The 23,024-nt window shown below is 41.4% G+C and overlaps 1 long non-coding RNA gene across 1 annotated transcript in view; it reads left to right on the forward strand.

Moving 5' to 3' along the window:
- The first annotated feature begins 1,482 nt into the window (after window positions 1–1,482).
- Window positions 1,483–23,024, forward strand: part of LOC118162644 — a 70,311-nt gene continuing 48,769 nt past the window's right edge. The window contains exon 1 of the long non-coding RNA XR_004748549.1: window positions 1,483–2,318. This is a non-coding gene — a long non-coding RNA (uncharacterized LOC118162644). The remainder of the gene's footprint in view (window positions 2,319–23,024) is intronic.

Below are 23,024 nucleotides of genomic sequence, written 5' to 3' on the forward strand. Positions count from 1 at the left end.
TAGAATAGAATAGAATAGAATAGAATAGAATAGAATAGAATAGAATAGAATAGAATAGAATAGAATAGAATAGAATAGAATAGAACAGCATCTTTTAGGTTGGAAAAGACCTTAAGATCATCAAGTTCAACCATCAACCTAACATGACCAAGTTCACCACTAAAACATTTTCCCAAATACTGCATCCACACATCTATTAAATACCTCCAGGGATGGAGACCCCACCACTGCTCCGGGCAGCCCCTTCCAAGGCCTGGTCACCCTCTCTGTGAGGAAATCCTTCCTGACACCCAGCCCAAACCCCCCTGGTGCAGCCCGGGGCTGTCATCTCGTGTCCTGTCACTTGTCACCTGAGCAAGGAGAGCGACATGCTGCTCTTGGGTGCAGCCTCCTGTCAGGCAGTTGTGGAGAGCGGGGAGTTCTGCCCTCAGCCTCCTCCCCTTCAGGCCAAGCAGCCCCAGGGCCACCAGCCCCTCCTCGCACCTCTTGTTTTCTCCTCACCAGTTTTTGGTCCTCTTCTCTGCACACACTCAAGCAACCCAAATCTTGTGTGGTGAGGGGCCCAAAACTGAACACAGCACTTGAGGTGGGGTCTCACCAGCACTGTAGCCTTTCTATGTATTTTTTCCAACTTGAATTTATCTTGAGCATGGCTGATCAGAAGAGCACTCAGACATCCCTTGCAGAGAAGTGCTAAAACTTCCCCTTCTTTACTGGACATCTCTCTCACAGTGCAATCCAGACTCGCAGTGCCTTTCTCAAGGCAGGACCACAGGAGTCTCATTGCCATTCTGTAGTAAATAGCGCACCTGGACCCTTGTTCTCTTCTTGGTCAAGGAATAGTTCTGCTTCTTTGTTTCTGGTATGAAGCTTATTATGGTCTTTTTTTTTTTAATCTGGGATATATAGTTTTGAATTAATTCAGTCAGCTTGTTTCCTCCTACATTTCTCAGAGCCCGGTAAGAGCCTCAACTTGGTTTTCATCTTTTTTCTTTTTTTTTTTTTTTTTTCCAATAAATGACATGAAAAAAAGCTTCAGCATCCTTTTTTTTTTCGACTCCCACTTCCTTTGTCAACTCATTGACCAAGAACTTGGTCTTTACTTATATCACTTCTATACAGTTGTCAGGAAATGCAGCGTCTTTACAAACCTAAAATCTTAAATGCTGCCAGATGATTTGCTTTTGTTTCACTTATCTGATAAGCATGCTTTCACGAGACTGACCACTGGCACTGGGCTTCTCTTTCAGACCTCTTGCAGTTGCCCAGTACAAAAAGATCAACTCAAGGCACTCTTCCCTAAATCTTCATTCTTTCAGCTGTGATCTGACCCTCCAAATTACTTGTTCAAGGTACAAAGGAAAACCACAGTCCTGGTTGACATCTCAACATGGAAAAGCTCACCCAAAATGCTCTTATGCATACATAAAGGCACTTCTGCTTTTCAAGCCTCAACCTGCACTTTAGGAGACCACGAAAAGTTCCTTTACCATGACCACTGGTTGCAGCAGACTCTCCCCAGTGCACTGCAGCCCCGGAGGACAGAATTTTTCCCAGTATCTTCACACCTCCTGCCTTCAACAATTTCCAAACCAATCATTATGTCATACATTAAATAGCATTTCATCTCAAGTTCTGACAGATTTCTACAGCAAGGTTTAGATCTTATTCATTTAATAGCCACCAGGGAAGACTGACTACAGTTTTTAAAATCTCAGAGTGGCCAAAATGAAGCTATTTTTCCCCACTTTAGCCTTAAAATGAAAACAGAATTATTTTCTTAATAGCTTGCCCCAGCTTATTTTCTTTCACAAGCAGCAGCACTTTCAGCAGAGAGCCCACAATGAAATAGTTTACTTTGGAAGAACAGACGGAAGTGGGGAGAGGATCAAAACTGAGTTGTATGCTTTGGCTTTTTGTGTGCATTCATCTGTGGTTTTTTACTATTATCACTGACTATGCAATGCTAGGATTAGCAGTATTGTTTCAGAGAGGAAAATACAGTTATAAAGATAACAGCACTTAGCAAACATCAGTTATAAACTACACTGTTCTACAGTGTGTTTTCTTATTTGAGCTACAGGGTCAGATTGACAGTTACATTTGAGGATTTCGGAGAGCAATCTACAAGGAAATCAGGGAGAAAATAATTTACACATGCTTGCCCATGCCTCTGGTTTGAAAAGTGCCTCAGTTAGTCCTCTAACTTCTATAGAGCTGTCTGAAGACTTCTCTTCCATCAGCTGCCAACAGCCCCAGGGAGCCACAGCACAGAAAGGGACATGAAAGTCAAGGCAGGATCTCAGCCATGGAAGCAGGTAAATAATGCTGTTCATCCTATGATGATCCTATTAATATTGTCCACTGGCTTTTCAGGAAAGATCATATTGAAAGAAATGTAGATCTTTTGGCTACAGAAACAAGACTCCTCCTCTATTTTTACTTGTTTCTAAACTAGTTATAGAGATGAAGGCTGGTAGGTGAATGCATAATGTTGATAGTCCCTCAAATATATGTCCACACTGTGAACTGTCTTCTTGGATTGAAAAGGTGTACTTGGTTGTTATAGTAACTTGACTATTATATAGCTGTCTTTGTGACAAAATAGAGATCTTTGTCATTAGCAGAAAATCTTTTGAGAAAAGATGTAAAATTATATGCGCAAGATATATAATTTGAGAAGTCAGAAAAGATCTCCTCTTTGTCTTTCTAAGTAAATTAAGCCAGAAGACTCTTTCTGAGTTAGTGACAAAAGCAACAAAGCACATTAGTCTAAAAATTTTTAAAGCTCCCCATGGATTCAAATGGAAGAGAGACTTCTGCTGTCTTTTCAGCAACGGAATTAGTTTAGCTGCTAGGGGTATCACACACAACCAGATTCAATATTCTGCCATGTTCACTGTCATGTTGCCTTTTTCTTAATAGACAGGGCGGCAGAGGGAGGATCAGGCATTTTATCAAAAAGACTGATAACAAGGTCTCTTTGGTTGACTTCCAAATGTCCTTTTTAAGGGATCAGATGCTTCTTTCCCCACTCCATAATTTCTTTCTGAAAAAGGGAGATTTAATATACCTAGGCAGACATGAGTATGTGTGAAAGTCTTGTCAACTGCTAACAAAGTGTCCTGATGCAGACATTAATTTGTACAGTGTACTTATTTTTCTGGGAAGATCAGAGTTTCACACATGTCCTGCTTATTTTTCTTTGACCTTTGAGGGCTAATTCACATGTATGCTTGATTAATTTCATTATCCTATCCTATCTGCGTGAAGTGCTCTGTTTGAGCATCTGTAATGAGCCATCTTTTTCATTGCTCTATTCCTATAGTCTGCCCATTATAAGATACATAATGCTTCGCTAATGTGCTAGAAATTTTAGGGGGGATTTAACTGTCAACTTGATTTGCTGTTACTGTATGTTCTTCTAGTAAACTCATGCATTCTCTGCCTCTCTAAACCCAGGAAATTTCAGAGAAACAGCCTTACATACATACACATACACAGAGCATATGTCTCATAAACAATTTCTTCTCAGTATGCTTCCCTGTTGTCATATTTGGGTGTTAATTTCAAGCAAAAGCCCATAGGCTAAATGTAATTCTCCAGCTCAGATTTGCATACTCACAATCAACAGAGTGGGGAGTCAACACCTACTCTCCCACCTTACCTGTACAAAGCACTTCACGCTTCTCTTAAATATTTCTCAGTTTTGCAGTCAGTTGGACACATACAAAACAAGGAACAATGCACATGCATTTGCCCTGCAGTGATTAATGCAGATTTCTCCCATGTGAGCTGCAGAAGCAAAGATCTCCAGCTTGGCAGGAGAAATAAACTCCATTTTGAACCACTCAGCGAGAGGGATGCAGTGGAACCACTTGTCCTAGTCCAGATCTTCGCAGTACATTGAAACCAAGATAAAAACCCCAAAAGAGAATTGGGGAGACATTAATCTCCCATTAAAGAGACATTAAAGAGACATTAATCACATATTTTCTACTGTCTGATTGTGAGTATGGGTAATAGCCCTCTATTTCACAACTTAAAAAGAATCTTTCCAGAAACATTACTTCCTCAAGACCTCTCAGAAGAAAGCAGCATAGATATCACTTACGGAAGTTACATCATGTTTAAGGAATCTCCATAGCAATCTTTAAAGTTCATAATATTATGATCTAAAGAAGGTCCTCTCACTACCATAATAAGCACTTTGTTAAATAATAGGATAATAATAGTTAAATAACTTATCCTTTAAAACCTTCTTGAGTAAAACCCTGTTCCTTCCACAGATCTAACCCCTCACACAAGCAAGAAAGATACAAACATTTTTAGTGGCATGATTTGCCAAGACTTAATATTGAGTCTAAGATAGCACAAGGAATAAGTAATGGGCCCTCTGATTCACACAGGTTCATGGCCCAGTCCATAGATCATGTAAACAAATATCTTTTGTATGTGCTTAGGGAGAAATATTAGTTTATTCAGAAAGTTCTTGTGACCTTCTGAAAAATGTCATAATTTGTGGCAAGGGCAGCACAGGAACTTAATGAAAGAGACTGTAAATAAATCTCTATTCCTCTGAAATAATGACTAAACAATCAGAAGATGGATTTTGCAGTTTAATGTGTAAACAAAATGACTCATGCTCAAAAAAATAAAATCCCTTGTCTAATTCTTAATCAGCTCTTAGCAGAATGAAGCATGCTATACAAGCTTTTTTGTATCAGACTTTGCATTTACATCACATATGTTCTAGCCTTCCTCAGGATCAAAACAGGCATTGTATCATGGTAAAAGACTGCATGTTTACAGCACTGACTATATCTGTGGTCTCATAGGAGTGGCAGCTTTGCTTTAGTTTAGCCACCTGTAAGATGGTCACAATGGTACTGATTTAACCATCTCTCACAAAGGGCTAGGATACTAAACGCTTTGTTTTAGACTGTTTCCTACTGGCAATCCAGCAGTTATGTTTGTAAATGCTTGTTTTGCTTTAGACAAATCCATGTTTAACTAATTCTCATTTTGCTAGAATTTCTTTTCAACAGAAACCAGGCACAATTTCTATTTATCTGCTTCCTACTTTTAATGTAACAACCTCTGACGAGGAAAAGTTTATGTGAATGACAATAGTAGAGGAGCAGTATGCATTAATAGTTCTTGTATTCCTCTTGCAGTGGGAACTTACACATAGATTTAACATACACATAACCCCATGTCAAGACACAGGGTCTTGTGAAGGTGCTGGGCTATTCTGCTAAATCATTATGACAGACAAACGACATGTTTCTCATTAATACCATTCACAAACTAGATGCTGCAGAGAGGTTCTAGGAAGGAAGGAAGGAAGGAACAAACAAACGAACAAACTGGGGGTGGAGAAAAACCATGGATCCTGCAGAAAAAAAAAGCACTAATCATCAAAAATCACAAGGATTTAGAGAAAGGGTTTATGTCTGTAAAGTCCTTTTCCCATGCAGTTTTCTAAGTGCAAAGCAAATCTCTATCCTCAGATTGAGTTTGAAAGAGGGCAAAATAAGTTGCTTATCTCTGGCACTGCCCTGAGATCTTTGAGACTGCTGCAGGCAGTGTTTCAGAAAATAGCATCACATCAATTCAATTATGACTCTCTTTTAGATAGTCTACAAAAATATCTCCATCACTAAATAGCGATTATACTTATCTTTCAGGTCTGAATAGCCTCTCATGCTGTTTGTCACTCCAAGGCAGCATTAGTGCTGGTTTATGTCTGTGCAGGAGGAGAATCAGTGCCCCTTTCTTTGACTTCAGGAATACCTGCTTCCATATCAAGATTCTCTTGATTTTCTAGCATAGCTGGCTGCAGTCTGAGCAGGAGGAACCAATGCTCATTCCCATCTTTACCAGACTCTTAGTTAAGCTTAAAACCTGAATGTTTTACTTTCCTAATCTGATTCCACTTCTTTGCCAAAATGCTGTATCTTTTAGATTTGAGCTTGTTGGCTGTATTATGGCTTCGGATTGCTTTGTGTATGACAGAAAATTTGCTTTCGTGATTTGCTCAGTTATCCCTTTGTTTTCCCTGGGGCTGTAAATAAGGAGTGCAAATGGTACATCTTTCTGACCTGTATGCCAGAGGCAGGAGGAAAAGGGTGGGAGGAGGCCCACACAGTAAAGCAAGACGAGTAAAAAACCTGATCTAGAGAAGGGCATTTTTATGTGCAGCTGGTGTCTTCAGGAATTAGATAAGGACAATTGTTTTATTTTGTGAATCCCAGTAAATGTGATTTCACTGTCAGAAGCGAGCTGGTCTCTTTGGCACATTAAGAACTCAAAAACAGGAGAAACACCAGCAGAGGGTAAAGCGTCCAGGAAGGGGGGAGCAGAACATTAACTCAGCTTTTTGCTACATGACGTAGACCAAAGAAGATATTGTTATTGCCATCTCACAAGTGAAACCCCATTCGTGATCTTCATATGATAAAATGTATTCTGAAAGCTTTTTTAAGAAATACTGTGTGGTGTAATGCTGTGTGGTGTAATTGCCTAATGTAATTAGGAAAATAAAACTAATATTCACATTTTAAAGAAAATGTACATCATTGAAGAGGCTTTCAGGGTAGGGTGTAGCTGCATTACCTGAGCATTCCCTAGGCTTCCAATCTTAGATGTTACCGCACTAGGGGAACCTGGTGTGGTAACTCTAAGGAACGGTATGGAGCGTAGAGCAGAGTGGAGACACTGTGGCTAGGCTCTGTGACAAGAGGGGGACTCAATTGTTCTTGTGCACATGGAGACCAATCAGCTGCACTTTTGCTATCCTGAACCAATGACCTGATATGTTTTTGACAAAATGCTGTACTCTAGTGAACTTTTTCTCATTATAATATCATTACAATACCAAAACACACCTCCATCCCAAAAGCCACACACCTCCATCCCAAAAGTCACATACCTCCATCCCAAAAGCCACCCGCCTCCAAGGTGTGACCACCCCTCACTGAGCATACACTCTGAATTTCTTGGAGCCTATTCCTTTAAATTAAAGCAAGAAAATATTTCACCAATCATAACTAAGATATACTTGACTAGAGTCACTCAAGCTCCACCTAAAAGACAGAAAACAACATAAATTGGCCTAAGAGGGAGGGGAAGTTAGGGAAGATACCATTGTCAGGGGAGATACCATCATGAGGGAATATATCAACTCCTGACTTCCGGGATCAGTTGACAGGCTGAGCCTCTCTTCTCCCACATTGGGACACCTTTAGGTGAGATTTGAACACTTGGTTACACTGGGTTTCTCTGCGGAAACTTAGAAATGTCTATAGAGTCTTTGTGCCTTTTAATGTGTTGATTTCCAGGCTGTGCACCTTTGTATTTCATGCATGCTAGCTTGCTTTTGCAGACAGTGAATTATCACTGGCAATCCAAAGAATTTGTGTACCTGTTGCTGTAATAAATTGCACATAATTGCATTGATCTTAGTCATGATAGTTCTCATTTAGCGCGACTAGAGTAAGGGTGTGTTAAGGTGTTGGAGAATCCGTGATCATGACAGTTCAGTGTCCTGAATCCAGCCAGGCCCACATCGGTTAATATGCTAGTGGTGAATCTGTGACCGTGATAGTTCAGTACCCCTAAATCCAACCCAGACCCATAATGGTTAACCGGCTACACCCCTTTAATGTGACATACTGCAAGGACCCCAACTCATTTGTGTATAGGCATATGGTGTGATTTTCCAGAGGCTAAATTTTCTGCCACCAATCCACCAGAAATGAAGAGGTGAGGATAAAAAACAAATGCATTTGTGTAGCTCTGCACTGAACAGCAGTGACTGACAGAGAGAAACTAAGCACTTTACAAACAGAGGCATCTATGATCTTGAATTGCATGGCCTGTGAACATGCAGTTTATGTTGGGGTCCTGAAGACTTTATACCCATTGATGGTGAGGGTTAGGTACATAACTCTCTTGACACCAGAGTATGCATCTCCTGAAAGGACTTATCAAACCTACTCTTCAAGAGAGGTTTGAATGCTTCTCCATATTGCATTACATCAGCACTGGACACCTCTCGAAGTCCTCCCTTCCCTTCCCTTCAAATTAAATTCTGTGTTGCTTGGACATATTGACTATATGTTGTTGTTTTCTTTTGTTTGCTTCGTTTTTGTTTTGTTTTGTTGGTTTTGGTTTTGTTTGTTTTTTTAAAAAAGGAAAGGAAAGCAAGAAGGAACAGACAAGGCCCTAGGTTGAGACTGTTACATTTTGCATGTCAGAGTTTCAGATACTGTTAGTTTTTTAGACTTTTTTTTTTCTTCACACTCTTTACAAAAAGTTTAGGTTTACAAAAATAATAGGTCCTGCAATCTTAATGAAATGTCTTTAGGGTCCTGCTTTTTCTGATTTTCATGGGGGGGGGGGGGGGAAGATTTCAAGATTCTTCCTCTCATTCCCTCAAGTGTATTTCTTGGTTTCTTTTCCTTTTCTGACAACAGTGATCAATCCTTCTTGGAGATTCAAAAAGAATTAGGTCATTGCAGGAGGTTGTTCCTCTTAAAAGTTCAGGGTAACACCAAAAGGGTAGTAGTACTGACTGGAACATCATTCATGTCAAAACACCTGGGTAAATTATTATCCTTGGCAAACCGGGGAATTTGTAAGTAATTAAGAAAGTAATCAGTCAGACTTGGAAATTACAAACAACATTGACCAGGTCATTGTCCAAGCAGAAAATATACCTTTTTCTTAGTTGGTAGTCACTGAACATTTTTATTTGCATGCACAAGGTCAGCATGCATTAAGCATGTTCATCTAATATTAAGTATTAGAGGCCCAAGTGTTTGGTGTAGTGGCTCTAATTTTCTGTTTGCACTGATAGCCAAGAGGCAATGAGCTGAAAAACAAATATGTGTCACACATCAGTTGTCACTGTAAGCCGTAACACAGGTGTTATGCAAGGTGAGCTTCAGACGCAAGTTCTGTAAGCGTTCCCTGTTGGAGCTCAGGGCACTTAGTAAGACTTGGGGAGCTAGCATTCAAGTTACAGTAACCACAGACATTGGGGAGTAAAGGACAGTTCGCTCCTGTAAATCCTTTCAATCTGCAGATTCTGTTAACTGATCCATGACAAGCTAGAAAAGCCTTAGAGTTATTATCATTCTCCCTCATTCATAAAAACACAGCTGAAGGTGGCATATATTAACCTAAAATGCATGAGATTTTATAAAGTAAGCCCCATACTTTGTTGTAAGTATGGGGCATACTTTATAAAAAGGAAATATATTGGCCCTTTCCTCCCTGTGGCACACCAGTTTCTCAGGTCTGTCAATGGCTCAGCAGTTCCATAAGGCAAATAAACGTCTGCTGTTGGTGACTTAGGTCCACTGATCTTTTTCATTTGTGAGCTAAGATGGATCTGAAGCCTGAGTTTAGCTTGATTTTCCTGATGGATGTCTGTGCCCCAAAACAAGTTTCAGAAAATCCTCTGTCAGGCTCAGCAAATCAGTGTTTCCCATACTGAAACCAGCATTTCAAGGTGTGCAGCAAAATGAAGGTTGTATGTGGAAGAAAGATCAACACTACCTCATAATATTTATAAAATAAAGAGAAAAGCAGGTATTGTCTGCAGTTATTTTGCTCATTTCTTGCCTAAGTTCTATTTACTGCTAAAAAGCAACACATGAGGAATGAGAGAGCAAAATGTTAGTCACACAGGCATCAGAGCTGCTCTCCATTTTAATGGACTAGCAGAACACGATGAACAGGACCACACACTACAGACTGCTTTATACAAAGCAATAGTGACTTTCACATTTATGCAAGAATAATGACTAGAAATCAGAGCAGTTGATCAACTACTATTCCTTGGGACACCGAGGTATTAATCTCTTATTACACTAGCTAAGCTAAGCAATGTTTACACAGTAAGAGTTTGTGCTCCAGGACATGAACAAGCTGCTGATGAGATTCAGAAAATTTCTATGGAAGGGCTCATCCTAAATTGACTATGAAAACACTTCTTGCACCTTTCACACAGGCATCTGTCTGCACACCCTAAAAGAACCTTATGTCTCTCTCACTGTAGCAAATCTCAGCTGATTATGAATCGTCATTTTTCTTATTCTGAGTGTTTTAGTGAAACCGTATCCTGGTAGTATCAAAAGGATGTTTATACACTTTCTTGCCAATCCATCCGTCTGATGAGTCAGTACCCAATTGTCTGTGCCCTGAGTTTTTTCAGACATCCAAGTCTTTTCTCCTAACAACTGACAGATCCTACAACAGATCACTTAAAAGTTCTTGGAGAGCAGTGCCATGCTCAAGAGAACACCAATCTCATGTGACATTCATTTGCAGTTCTTAAGTCAGTTTTACAGCACTCTGTCAAGTTTTGCAATTAAAGTCTACAAAAACAAGGTGCCCTTGCTGAAGATGCAACCTACTCAGTGCATAAGGGACACAGGGTGATAAAGTATGTCGAGTAAATGGCCCCACAACAGACTTTTAAGCAGATATGCCTTACTATTATAGCAAGCCTGTCTATCTACTGAAAATAAACAATGATACCTGTCTACACAAATTGTATGTGCTCTCCACATAAGCAAAATGTATTTTATTTGTCAGGTCTACAGAAACTGAGTAGAAAATCTGTTTTCTCCTCCTACTCCCATCTTGTGACCCCTTTCCTCTCCCTCTCCCCAACACAAGCTTTCTTAGAACCAATTATCTCTTACACTGTGTACAAAAAAAGTGAACATCTCTCTCTGGAAAACCTCTATCCCTCTCTCATATGTTTTCTTTGCTTTAAATTTTCAACTCTTTCCTCTTGGGGCACTTCCTCTCTTTCAGCTCTTAAAGGTCTTCCACTTTATTACTCCTTCTCCAATATTGCTCGGGTATTATTTTCCATTTCCCAAATTTCCAAACACCTGAGTCTGATTCTTCTTTTCTTCACCTTTCTATGAACCTCTTTCCCTATCCATCATTTGTCTAACACAGGAGATAGCAACAGCCATCTCTTGATGCTGTTTCCTTCTTGACTTTTTTGCATATTTTTTTTCTGTTTCCCAGTTTGTATTCTTCATACCCATCTCTTCAGAAATTCAATACCAGAGAAGGGGAAACCTGAGAAGAGGAGGACAACAGCATGAGGAAAAGAGGCTGATTGTAGGCCTGCCTTCAATGCACACAACGAACCCCCAAGAAATCAGTCAATGGCAGACCAGGGATGGAGATATTTCACAAACCAGAAAAAACCTCAAGAGTGCTCAATCCTCATCCAAAAGGCCAGGTAGGTTTATTTACAGCTGTGTCAAGCAGGTACCAGCTCAAAGCTCATTTTGCCAATGAAAGCCATCTCTTCTATTAAGTGCTAGAAGCTTCATTTTAAATAGTGAGACCTTTGGAAAATCACAGAATCATAGAATGGCCTGGGTTGAAAAGGACCTTAAAGATCATCTAGTTTCAACCCCCCTGCTATGGGCAGGGTTGCGAACCACTAGAGCAGGCTGCCCTGAGTCTCATCAAGCCTGGCCTTCAATGTCTCTGGGGATGGGGCATCGACAACCTCCCTGGGCAACCCGTTCCAGTGCCTTACCACCCTCTGAGTGAAAAACTTTCTCCTAATTTCCAACCTAAATCTCCCCTGTCTTAGTTTAAAAACATTCCCTCTTGTCCCATCACTACCAACATATGTAAACAGGTGTTCCCCGTCCCTTCAAGTACTGGAAGGCCGCAATGAAGTCTCCCCAGAGCCAGAAGAGACTCTCCCTAGAGTCTCTTCTGCAAGCTAAACAAGCCCAGTTCCCTCAGCCTTTCTGCATAGGAGAGGTATTCCTGCCCTCTGATCATCTTAGTGGCCCTCCTCTGGACCCGTTCCAAGAGCTCCACATCCTTCTTGTGCTGGGGGCCACAGGCCTGCATGCAGTATTCCGGGTGGGGTCTCACAAGACCAGAGTAGAGGGGGACAATCACCTCCCTCTCCCTACTGGCCACCCCTTTTTTAATGCAGCCTAGGACATAGTTGGCCTTCCGGGCTGCAAGCATACACTGCCGGCTCAAGTCCAGCTTCTCGTCCATCAGGACCCCCAAGTCCTTCTCTGCAGGGCTGTTCTCAAGTTCTTCTTCTTCCAGTCTATATAAATACCTGGGATTGCCCCAGCCCAAGGGCAACACCTTGCACATGGCCTTGTTGAACCTCATTAGGTTCTCACGGGCCCACTTCTCCATCCTGTCCAGGTCTCTCCCTTCCCTCTATTGTATCAACTGCACTGCTCAGCTTGGTGTCATCTGCAAACTTGCTGAGGATGCACTTGATTCCTTCATCTATGTCATTGATAAAGATGTTGAAGAACACCGGACCCAAGACTGACCCCTGAGGGACACCACTTGTGACTGGCCTCCACCCAGACATAGAACCGTTGATCACAACCCTTTGGCTGCAACCAGCCAACCAATTCTTTATCCACCTAACAGTCCATCCTTCAAATCCATACCTTTCCAATTTAGAGAGAAGAATGTGGTGAGGGACTACATCAAAGGCTTAGCTCAAGTCCAAGTAGATGATATAAGTCCAGGTAGATGATATCCATCGCCCTTCTGTGAAATGTGTTCATTTGATTCGTGTCAGTATGGAACAATGCTAGGGCCGCATGATGAAATATAAACTTCTATTTAAGACAAACAGAGTGATTAGTGTACATAGTTCTTGTATCATGCAAAGGAACGATCCAGCAATTTGTGTAAATAGAGGGTTTGAAGGGTGAACATTGAGACTCTAGTCTGGGAGATAAGAGGACCACGGAGTTTTTAGGAAACTGCTGCCTTTTGCATGGGACGCTGCGCAAGCCTCTGATAACCAGCAAAGAGATCCACCAAATAAGGGGAAAGGGGGAGTTGAAGGACGACCAAAGGACAAAGCCTGGGAGGAAGACTACGAGCCTCCAGCACAAGAGACCCCCAGAAAGACCACCAGAGACTGATACGTATGCGTCCAGAGAGGGTTTGGATTCTGGGAACTAATTATAATAACCCTGCCTTTTCTAGGAATAGTGATGAATATGTCTTAGTCTAGGAGCATAAAAATCAACCACCTGATGTAACAGGTGTGCTTCCTGGTAGAGAAGAGACTCCCGGTGCACCCAGCGCTGTTTGCTTGCCTCTATTCATTTAATAAATCACAAAAATCCTATCTGGGACTCAATCATTTATCACACTTCCTATGTCCACTGATGCCATCACGCCATCATAGAAGGCCACCAGATTGGTTAGGCAAGATCTGCCTTTGCTAAAACTGTGCTGGCTGTCTCAAATCACCTCTTTATCTCATGCATGCCTTAACATGTCTTCCAGGAGGATCTGCTCCATGATCTTCCCAGGCACAGAGGTGAGGCTCACTGGCCTGTAGTTCTCTGGGTCTTCCTTTCTCTCTTTCTCAAAAATTGGATTAATGTTTTCCTTTTTCCAGTCGCCGGAGACTTCACCCAACAGCCATGATTTTTCAAATATGACAGAGTGGCTCAGCAACCACATCAGCCATCTCTCTCAGCACCCTGGGATGTATGCCATCTGGTCCCATGGACTTGTACACATCCAATTTCATTAGGCGGTCCTGGACTTGTTCCACTGTCACAGTGGGATGGAATCAACTCCTCTCACCCCCTCCTCAAGGTTCAGGGTCCTGACAGACACAGGAAACTTGACCACCAGAGAAGACTGAGGCAAAGCACTTATCGAGTACCTCAGCTTTTTCCATGTCTGAGGAAGCCAGTTCTCCCTTCTCATTTATCAGAGGGGGAATACTCTCCTTGGTGTGTTTCCTCCTGCCTATGTACCTGTAGAACCCCTTCTTGTTATTCTTTATATCCCTTGCAAAGTTCAGCTCCATCTGTGCCTTGGCTTTCCTAATCCCATCTCTATACATCCAGACAACACCCATGTATTCCTCCCAGGCTACACAACCCTGCTTCCACTTCCTGTACATTTCCCTCTTTTCTCCCAGGTTAAGCTGCAGGTCCTTGCTCAGCCATGCCGGTCACCTGCCTCCTCTGCTCAATGTCTTCCACTGGGGGATGGAGAGCTTTTGTGCTCTCAGAAGGGTGTCCTTAAAGAGCTGCCAGCTCTGTTCTGTTCCTATGCCCTTAAGGACCGTTTGCCAGGGGATCCCAGACAGTTAATTCCTTCGGCAGACGGAATTTTGCTCTCCCAAAGTTCAGGGTTTTGACTCTGCTTTTTGCCAGACCCATATTCCTCAAGATCACAAACTCCACCAGTGCATGGTCACCACAGCCCTGGCAGCCTCCAATCTCTTGAATGCTCTCTTCCACATTGGTGAGCACTGGGTCTAGTAAGACTTCACCTTGAGTCGATCCATCTATTATCTGGACCAGGAAGTTATCCTCAACAGACTCCAGGCCATCTCCTGGATTGTCTGGAACCCACTGTGCTACTATCCCAGCAGATATCTGGGTGCTTGAAATCCTCCATCAGGACAAGAGCTTATGAGCATGACAGTTCTTGCAGCTGAAGCAGCAGGCCTCATCAACAGGTGGCCTGTAGCAGACTCCAACCACTAACTGTCCTTTACTGGACCTATCATTGATTTTCACCCACAATCTCTCAATTTGGTCATGGCTGTTTCTCAGGCACAGCTCTTCACAGTCTATCCACTTCCTAACATAGAGGGCAACTCCACCTCTCCCCTCCTTGCCTATCCCTTCTGAACAGTTTGTAACCAACAGTTTGTAACCACTGCAGTCATGGGAATCATCCCACCAGGTTTCCCTAATGGTAACATCATAGTTTCCTACTAGCATGGTGGCCTCCAGCTTCTCCTGTTTGTTACCCATACTGCATGCATTAGTGTAAATGCACACCAGCTGGGCCACCTTTTTGGACGGAGAAGCCCTAATACCCTCTTGACCATACTCAGGTGTTTCCATAGTTACCAACCTCTCACCAAACCTTGTGTCCTTCCTGCAAATTGCTATGTCATCCTCATCCTTCACCAAAACACAAGACTGCAAGGTCTTGCTTGTTAGCACATTCCTCACCCACAAGAACTGGCATGTTACATTCGGGCTCCTTTCTAGTGTCCCCAGTTCCACCCCCACCCCCCTTCACATTAAAATGCCCCAAAGTCTCTATAAGCAAACATGAGTTTTGCAGACAAACAACAACAACAACAACAAAAAAGTCACATGAAGGCTGTCTAGAAGAGAACAAGGCACAAGGTAGAAAGTGTTATACAAGTATCTGCAGGAGTCAGGCATCACAGCTAGTACCACTGAATGTAGCCAAAATCTCCATTTTATTACCTCTACTATCAGTACCTAACATATTTTAATTTCCATTCAGCTTAAGATCTTACACAAACAAAAGAATAAATCATCATATAAAGAATCATATGTTGTATCTTGATCTTTCTTATTAGCCACGGGCATAGTTTTCCCTATCAGCAAACACTACAGAAAATGCAAATTCTGCATTGAAAGTGAATGTTACTTATTTGGAACCAATTGATTTTTTTCCTTCAGCCAGATGACACAGAGACACTTTCCAATAACTTTATTGTGATTTAATAACACCTTATTTCACAAGAATTCTTGTTGGCTTTAACAGGAGTATTCAATTACAGCCTAACTCCAAATATGCTGAAATCACAGTGAACTGTTTCATTGATTTAATGTTTTGAATCAACCCACAGTAAAATAACGTTCAATACAAGCAGGAATATCAGAATTATCAGAATTTGGCCAGTGATGAGAGAGTTATGGAAAGCAGCATGGGAAAAAAAAAAAAAAAAAAAAAAAAAAAAAGATTAAAAAAAAAAAAGTCTTTTTTCTTCCACATTTTTCTCATCTGGTTAAGACAGGGCAAGACAAGAACAAATGTCCGGTCTGAGGAAAGGAACCTACAGTGTTTGTAAAATGTTTTATGTGTTTTAAGGACACAGTTGCATGACCAAATAGGAGGATTGCTTAAGACAGAAAATGGACATAGTCATAGATGTTCACATCTATCAGATGTACTGATGCTATTTGAGAAGGCTGAGAAAAAGACCGGGTCACCTGTTGCTTGAGCTGTATTTACAGCGCATTAATCCTGTGCCTCAAACACTTCCCTCACTATACAGAAACCTGGAAAAATTATTCCCTCCATTCAATGTGTGTTCTGGGGATATTTTTACCATGTTTCTCAGAAGTACAGAAGACCTGCCATAATCAGGAGAAGGACGTGCTAGCTCCCCTCACTAGCTGCGCGTTGTTAGTGATGCAGGGCTGAGGTACAAGGTGAAACCATACATCAGACAATTAGGGTGAAACCAACCACTGAATTAAAGACAGGAAGGGATGTTTCCTTCCCTTCCTTCCAGGTTGGTATTGACAAGGATCCAACAGGGCTGGAGAAGTCATTGGCTTGCCTCCATATTATGAGATGCCCTTCACTTTCCCTTGAGTATGCCTAACAGTACCACAGGGATCTAGGATACTGACCACATTCACTGCCTTTCTTCTTTCCCCATTGTGGCACAACAGTTTGAGATTTACACTTATGGCCTTATAGATACCGTGATGCATTTTGGAGGTCCCCAGGTACTGCCACGTGCAGGGGAAACATTCCTGACCATTTCTGAACTGGAAAATCAAGGAATTAGATGTAGGCACAACTGGTCTTTCTTGGTTCTGTTAGATCTATGTCCACTCCAGGCAGCACTGCAGAACAGGAGGCGGGCAGGGTGAGATGCTGCAGTTTTAAGTAGCTTTGAAGCCTTTGTTTTGCTGGGCTTTATCAGAAGAGTTTCTTTCCCATTGTATTTGGTCTAGCTGACAAAATGAAACCACGGTTAAAAAATAAATCAGCTCCAGCCATCAGGAGCATTGTTATCCATACTCACATCTTGACAGCTTTTCACAGCTTTTCAGTGTAGGTGGAGAGTGCTTGCCTAGAGCTGTAAATATAGCTTTTAGAGACAGTTCCTGCTACTTTTTGGCCTACATACACTTGAGAAACCATATATACACATAGTGAATTTATGAAAAGGACATTGTACAAATATGAAACAATAAGAAAATCAGAGCTCAGAAATCACAGAAAATTAGAACAATCTAAACAAAGGAAAAAACACTAGAAGAGGCAATGGCATTCAATATAGAGCTGTTTAAAGCAAGGATAATGGCTTTGCAAGGAGGTTTTAATTCAAAAGGATAATGAAAAAGAAAACAAAGAGGTAATAATTGTCCATCTATCTCAGCACAAATAGTTGTTTCATGCTGCATGTGAAGATTTCAGCTGCGACATCATTTGCCAAACATACAATATTCCTACAATTAATATGAATTGGTTTGCAATGAGGAATAAGACCTGAAGTATAAGTTAGCATATAATTAAATATACAAATATACATCTTCTGCTAGAGACTGCAAGACCAGCAACAACATTTCAGTGAGCTGTTTACGAAACAGACAACAAGAGGTTACAGAAATGTCAAACAGCATTTTTTACATGAGTTGCTCCAAGCACCTAGTGCCAATGCAAGCTGCCCATCCAAGGCTGGGCAGAAAGGATAATGCAAATCACAGATGTCTATCTCGGTGACATGCACCACTGTTGGCTTGGAAAGAACAGCCTGGTTACCCATCAAATCCAATGCTGTAAGCAATAATAGTAAGACAAAACAGTGGAGGCACACTTTACAATGTTGGCTTTGGGAAAATGAAGATTTTGAAAATTCAGTGAGATTACCGACTCACCCGTCAATGAACATTAAATAGCTGTCTGCTGTTGTTAGCAATATTCAAATCAATACCTTAGAGGTCAAATGCCTTGTAGCAGACCTGTTCTACCAAACCTAATCCTTCTGCCAAAATATCTTCACTGCATTTTGCATTAAATACATGTAACACTTCAAGAGGACTGGTATGTATGACCTGATATTATTCATTCTTATGGCATATTGATTTATAGGAAAAAACAACACTACTGAAATCTGAGGCCCAAGTTCAACAAATCCTCAGTTCTGCAGTTAAAATGCAACTCCTCTTTTGTGTGAGGCAGGTTCTTGACTGTAGGTTCTGCTACTGCTCTTCATTTAAATCTTGACACTCAAGTAGTCTTAAAAATATGTATAATAAATAATACTAACATCATGACAGTGTCATTCTCTTCAATCATCCTGTTTTCTCTTGATAACAAAATGACACTGAGAAGCATGAGAGCTGTGGGAGTTGGGACAGTTGTAGAAAATCCTTCTACTTGATTCTACCCCAAAAGGTATCAAAGGAAATTGTCTACTAAATATTGCTGGCATAGTCTGCTGTAAGTTTTACAATATTGCTGAAGTATTCTGCAGTGGAAATGGTGAATGCAGCAGTGCTCCTATTACAGTCTCTAGTGTTGTGAATGCTTACTTTTTTTTTGGTTGGTTGGTTGGTTGTTGGTTTTTTTTAAGGTTCTTGAAACATTAAATAAAAGTATATGGATGGCTCTTTGGGGCCACCCCAAAGACCCATCTGATCTGGAACCTGGTCTCAGATGGTTGCCTGAAGAAGATGGTTAGGGAAACAAAGCTGTAAAATACAATGAGCAGCAAGGTGATCCTTGCCGTGGTATAGCCTCCTACCTCCCAATTTTTCAAGTGAAGATAGATTTTGTATGGGTGTTTAGAACAGCCAAATCACACAGTTGTGAAATCCCACCTGTGATGTTTTGACAACCCAGTTTGCAACCTCCGGTCTAACCCCAGCACGGGTAAGAAATATGGTACAGTGATTTAACGCTGCACATTTTCTCAGTGAATAAGCATGCATATCTAGGACAACCATTTCTTGATCCTCAAAGCTATTATACTAGGAGCAGGATGCTTAGCACCCACATGTAATGCATTGTCCATTCTTGGCTCATGTATCCTTTCCTGTTTGCATAAGGCAGCATCTTTTTACACTTCCATTTATTAACTCTGTTTTGAAAGGGGGGGGGGGGGGTTATGTTTTTTGTTTGTTTGTTTGTTTGTTTGTTTGTTTTATGGCTTTTAACACTGTGGGAAGAACATAAGACCCAAGTAAGCCTTCCCGCTAGGCTTCCTCATTGCCTTGAGTAGGATTGCTTTCACAGGTCTCTATGTGGCTTTGCTACTTACTAAGAGAAAAACCAACATTCTGCATATTACAGGGACTCAAAGGCATTGTACTGCAGTTGGAATTGAATTAAATCAGAGCTCAAGATACCTGTGTCTTCACCATGACTTGGCTCTTTGCCTGCTGGGTGACCAGGGCTGAATCATTTTGTTATGTCTCCATGACCCTATTTATAAAAAAATAACACAGAGCCTTTTTGTGAAGCCTTTTCTGCTTTATGTATTCAACAGCAAAGGGCTTTGCTGTTTATACTCTCCTACTTTTTATTTCAAGGCTTGTCCAAACCCCTAACATACACAGTGGGGGACCAAGTGAGAAATGTAAAAAGACCACAGAGTGACACAGACCATCTACCAAGTAGGCATCTGGATTCTGACATTACATAGGTGCCAAACTGGATGAACAGCAGCCCTCTTCAGACACACATGATGAAAAATTGATGTAATGAGAAGAAACATGGAAAGGCAGAGTAAGGAGATGAACTGAACATGCTCAGCATAACTGCATGGTGCTTTGATGGACATATAAAAATCTGGGCATCTTTTAATGAATCTATCATGCCTGCATGCTCATTTATTTTATGTGCTTTTAGTCACGTTATTTTTGTATTGGTTCAAATATATAAACTTGAAAAAACAAATCTGGAAAGCTGTAAATTATTTAAACAAAGCACAGTAATAATTTATGTCATTCAAAGTTCCTGCCTTCAATCCTAAGACTTCAAAAGACAATTTCTTGCCTTTGGTTATGGAGCATTAGTAGATGTCCAGTTAACAGAAGCAGGGGAAAAAACACAACACATGCACACAAGGTGGTAAGAGATGAAATGTTCACACAAATAGTGCTGGACCAGCAAATTATTATAGGCCTTCTGTGAGAATTTGGGATATTGATGTGAACTGGAATAAACCCTGAAATGTCATATTTAGCCAGACTGAAGAAAATGAAGCATTGTGAAAAATAGACTTAGAGATGCTCACATCTCCTACAGTTTCACAATATGTGAGTGAACCTACCATAACAGCCGAAGTACTGTGGCTTTGTTAATTAGCTGCCCTTCTGTAGCACGCTGTTTAATCAGAACAGCCATAGAAGTCCCTCCCAGACTCACAGCAAAGGTGTTTCAGCAAAAGCTGTAGTGAGATGTGCTATTAAATGTACCTTTCTTAATTCATCTTGTTAAAAGCATAAATGGAAGAGAGAACTAGTTCACCATCTACTCTTTCCTATCTTTTTTGTCACCTTCTGGTCCACTCATTCTCTGGGGAGCCATGTTGTCTTAATTTAATTGTACATGTGAAGGATAAAGAACTCAGCTTTCAGTGAGACCTCAGGAGGTGACAACTAACAGCAGTAGCCAAGGCTAAGACTGCAGCCAAGACGTCAGGAAGAGCTACAGTGTCCATCTGTCTCAATGGAGCTCACCAAAGCCTGCTTAGCTTACTCTCCTCTAGGGTGATGGACAGGTTCTCATATGGAGAGAGCAGCAAATAAACCTGAAAAACAACATCAGGTGTGACCAGCTGCCAGGAAAGCAAGAAAGCAAGAAAAAAAATTAACATCCTTCATTTTCAGGTAGCTGCAAATTTCCTTGTGCTCTGATAGAGCTACTTCAAAGCCCCACAGCAGAAATCTTGAGAGTTACCCCCAAAATGAGAGCAAGCTGGGCACTTCCCAGAGCTTGGCCCTATGCTACTCTCTCATCTTCTCCACCACTGGAGCTGGCAGCTGCTGTGTGCCGAGGCCCCACATGGCCCCACAAGGAACCACACTGGTTATAGCACAACAAGGCAGGTAATGCAATCACATTTTATACTTCTGAAGCCAGCTATATGGCTGCCAACTCTTTAAGTAGAGTGCAGAAACTTTGCTAATAGGGATGTTTAAAGCTGTTTTTTGTTGTTGTTGTTGTTGTTGTTGTTTTGAAATGGCTCTGCTTTGACTCATGTTGTATACACCAGATCTGCTTTTATGTCATTCTCAATATCTCCCTCAAGCCCCAAAACTTCCACAGATTATCCCTTGCCTTTGGATGTGGAGTATGATTGTTCATCCAATTAACACAGGTAGGGGGAAAAGAAAAGACCCAAATCCACAAAGCGGAATAATTACTAGAAAAAGATATCTGAGGATCCCAAAAGGCTTCAGGGAGAGTTGTGGGAAGCAGAAAACTCAAATACCATGGATGATGATATGAATGGTCTGCAGGAAATAATCCCCCCAGTAAGTCAGCATTGCCATTTTTCTCTCATTATGTTGTATTTGGCATGACTTCCTACTCTGAGTTCCTCTGAAACAGAAAACCCCAGATATGAACAGGGATTAGCTGAAGCACACTACCAGAAACCTGACACACTTTAGGCTGTGTCAAGCTCTGGAGTGCTGTAGCTGTTGTTATACCCACACAGTGAGCAAGGCTGCGGCTCCATACTGCAGGCAGAAGGGAAGAGGAGACAGAGGTGAGGAAGAGGTGGGCAGCAGTGCCAAGAATTTAGGAAGAGGTGGCTGCCAGCATGGCTTTTCTATGGGGCCTCAAGTGGTCTGTATGGATGGCACCACATGGTAAGTATATTCCCAGTCATCTCTCACTTCAAGGGGAATCTGAGGAGGAGGAAGATGGGGAGATCCCAAAGCAGCAAATCGCTTTTTTCTCCTCCCCTGAAGACAGCTGTAAATCGAAGTGCAAATGCTGATAATGGTAAATCCAGTTCAATCAAAGAACTGAAAAGCGGCTTGGAAAAATCATCACTTCACAAGCTGAGGTTTCAGCCAGTTACTAGGTCAAAGTCAGCACTCTATTTGTCTTAATATCTAAAACTTAAAATCATGACCCTCTCCAGAGCAGTGTTTCTCTATTCTCTCTTTTCCAGCACATCCACTTTCCTCTGTCTCTCCTGACAACCCCCAGCAGCCCTCCTGGAGCCTTTGGCCCCTTCTGCCTCCAGCAACGCTCAGTCTCCTCACTGCTGCATGACACAGGCATAACTATGACACATACCTGAGTGGGGCCACAGAAGATATCACAAGAAAGACCAGGAAAAAAAAGAAAAAAATAAAATAATAATAATAATAATAATAAAGCAGTTTTCAGAAGGAATTGGTTTTGATGTCAAAATGCAAGTGGGGAGCTTGTGTTTGTAGTTGAAGGTAGGAAAGCAAGGTATTGCCGTAAGTTACCCTCCAAACTCAGGCTCCATGCCAAGCTCTACCCTGCATTTTCCAGGTGTGTTGGAGAAATATGTTTCTCCTGTCTCTCTGCCTGCCAACTGCATCATTAACTGGGAAAAAGGTAGGGTCTTGCAATAGCCACTAACACTTGTTTACTTAACACTTTCTTTCCTAGCAGCAACTGGTGTATTACACGTAGGATTCAAAAGGTGAAGATAACTGGTCAAATTCTAGAAAACAACATCTAAACACTTTCTCTCTCAATATATGAAGGAATATTTTAACTAGAGAAGGAAAAAAAAAAAAAAAGCTACCTCCTTATCTCTAATAGTACCACTGTCTTCCCTGGCTCCAGCCACTCCATCTGTACAGCTGAAATGTTTTAGATAAAGCCACATCCTGTGAACATGACAAAGGCAAAGCTACTCCTCTGAGGATGGGGAGTAAGTGCATAAACCAACCATTACCATATCGGCATATCTTAATGTATCTATCTGATGCAACTACTTCAAACATAATAAGACACCACTACTTTTCACTTCACTGTCTCTCCAGCCGAAAAGGTTATTTTTGTTACAGTCTAGATGCTACTTCACTTAGCCCATCCTGTGAGAGATGTTACATGCAAAAGTGGAGATTATTACTGAGATAACCCCTCTGTCAGTCCTTGTAGGGAGCTCCTCTAATCTAGTCCAAAAATAAGATTACCCAGAGGCTTTAATGAACTATACTTAATTG

The sequence above is a fragment of the Oxyura jamaicensis genome, chromosome 2 (genome assembly GCF_011077185.1).
Source record: "Oxyura jamaicensis isolate SHBP4307 breed ruddy duck chromosome 2, BPBGC_Ojam_1.0, whole genome shotgun sequence".
Classification (NCBI taxonomy): Eukaryota; Metazoa; Chordata; class Aves; order Anseriformes; family Anatidae; genus Oxyura; species Oxyura jamaicensis.